At 37.2% G+C, this 2,500-nt stretch overlaps 1 protein-coding gene across 4 annotated transcripts in view; it reads left to right on the forward strand.

Annotated features, from left to right (window-relative positions):
* LOC106871486 (phosphorylase b kinase gamma catalytic chain, skeletal muscle/heart isoform) overlaps positions 1-2,500 on the forward strand; it is an 84,715-nt gene that overhangs the window by 46,281 nt on the left and 35,934 nt on the right. The gene's annotated exons all lie outside the window — the stretch shown is intronic.

Below are 2,500 nucleotides of genomic sequence, written 5' to 3' on the forward strand. Positions count from 1 at the left end.
TGCTTTTTGTAACCTGGACATCAATATTGTGAAACTGACCTATTTTCCATTACATTTCAGAGAATCAGCTCCGAGTTGCTGAAACAGAAATATTGTTATAGTAAATATTCTACTCAACACCACAGATTTGTTGTTAGTTGCTTGACTTAAGCATGTCTCTTAGTGGCAGACAATATGTGCATCTATGATGATGAGTGGGAGTAGTCGGGGAGCATCATAGCCATGTGTTGAGAGAGATTCTTTGGGGTTTGAATAAATGTAACAAAAGCAAAGTTTGAAGGAAATATTAGCCAGTTTTTATACCTTCTAGGGGTAAGCAAATAGGAAATAACATTTGTTACCCAAGGACAAAAATCGTGTTACACAGTGTTATATACAGGCATCATGCAATCTTCCCTTCACTCTGCAAGAAAACTCCATAGTTGTCAACAGAGGTAATAATTTCCTGAACTTCTTTGACTCTGTTCTTCCTCTGGCTACTGAGCTTTTGAAGCAACCACTTCCACTACTAATTAGGTCACCTTGTTAATGGGAGCTATTAACTACCGTGGGGTCTTTTGAACAATTGAAAGAGTTTTTCATTGGTTTTCCTACGACTAACTCTTTCTGTGCATTTAATATATATGTATATATAATATGTATAGAAGTAGATGTGCTAAGTGCACGATTTTTCCTGTTCAGGTTTCGGCTCTTATTGATAATCACATTAAACTACTAACATTACATGATCTCACAGGGTTTTATGTACAGTCTGAAGGGGGCCTTAATGTAATATAAAGATCACATAAATAATAAGTGCAATTGAGGCATTTAGTAACAGCGTGTCGTAAGTTCCACCCTGGCCATTTTTGAGGTTAGTATATTGTTTTCTTTGTCTTGACGTCTAGAATTCGAAAAAGTTGAAAATCCAGGTGGAAAAATTCCGGCTGAAAAAATTGTACCTCGATGCTATTGACGCAATGCTTGCTCACCCAAACTCAGACCAGAGAGTTTAGTAACACACCATCGTAAGCACAGGCGCTCAATCAATAACTTTGGTGTGGTCCATGTATCATTTTGCAAGGTGTTATTGGCTCATTTTCTAATATTCCTTGTCACCATCGTAACTATAATGGGCTATTATCTTACTATCTTGTCTTACTTTACCTCTTAAAGATACTTACCTTGTTATATTAAAACACAAACAATACCTTTGGTGGGTGGTCTCTGTTTTTTCTAGGTATTATGGCTGAAAAATGCTATGCAATACACCGTTTCATAGTACTGGTATATTCTACAAAATGAGAAAGATGCAGTCATTGTTTCATTTTTCAGATGCATACATGAATAAATAATTTTACATAGCTAGATGATTTGAGGAGGTCTTCACGGTCATTTTAAGACTAAAACCAACTTCCTAGCTTCATTCCTTGCTGAGATATTGCATTCTGAAAGTTGCAAAACTTTGACTGTGTTTTTCTCTTTTTTTAAGTTGTGGCGCTTACAACGGTCTGTTACTAAATGCTTCAATTATAGTTGCAGGCATGGCTGTGTGGAAAGAAGTTTGCTTCCCAACCACATAATTCTGTGTTCAGTCCTGCAGCATGGCACCTTGTGCAAGTGTCTTCTATTATAGCCTCAGGCTGACCAAAACCTTGTGTGTGGATTTGGTAGGCAGAAACTGAAAGAAGCCCATTGTGTATATGTGTGTGTATCTTTGTGTCTATGTTTGTCTCCCACCACCGTTTGACAACCAGTGTTCATTTGTTTATGTTCCTGTAACTTAGTGGTTTGGCAAAAGAGACTGATAGAATAGATATCTGGTTTAAGAAAAAATAAGTACTGCGGTTGATTCATTTCACTAAAAATTCTTCTAGGCAGTGCTCCAGCATGGCCACAGTCTAATGACTGAAACAAGTAAAAGTTTTAAAAAATAGAAGAAAAGAACATGGGTTTGCATTTGTTATTCCTTTATTTCATCTGTTACATTTGTTTTAGTATTCTGTCATAAATGATGTCACTATAAATGCAATCCTTAGATGCACCTCATAAGTGCAGCATGCATAATCAAGACCAGACACTTCCTCAGACAGACAAGATATACTGGTCACAAACATGCAGTTACCTTATTTAAACACCCAAGAAGTACAAGGCCAATGGGAGGAGAGGAGTTGGGAAATAAAGGAATTCCAAGTTCAAGCCGATGTTCTTTTCTTTTATATCTGAAGTCTTCCTTCCCTTTCAGCTTGTCTGTAATCTCATTGCATGTTTTGTGCAATGGTTTATATTTGGTGCCATGTACAAAGTTCCTACGTATCCCCTTTCTGCATTTTGTATTGGTAATCTCCAGGTGGAAATTTGTCTTTTTTCCTGTGTAAAAGTTTTGCTTTAACTATTTATTTGAAACCCTTGATTGGATGTGCAGATCACTAACATACAAGAGCTCATGTGGAGAACCAACCTCTTGTCTTTCACAAGGACAGCTATCTCCTGTCCTTTCACATGGACAGACACCTCTTCC

This window comes from Octopus bimaculoides, chromosome 6 (assembly GCF_046866305.1).
Source record: "Octopus bimaculoides isolate indiv1 chromosome 6, ASM4686630v1, whole genome shotgun sequence".
Classification (NCBI taxonomy): Eukaryota; Metazoa; Mollusca; class Cephalopoda; order Octopoda; family Octopodidae; genus Octopus; species Octopus bimaculoides.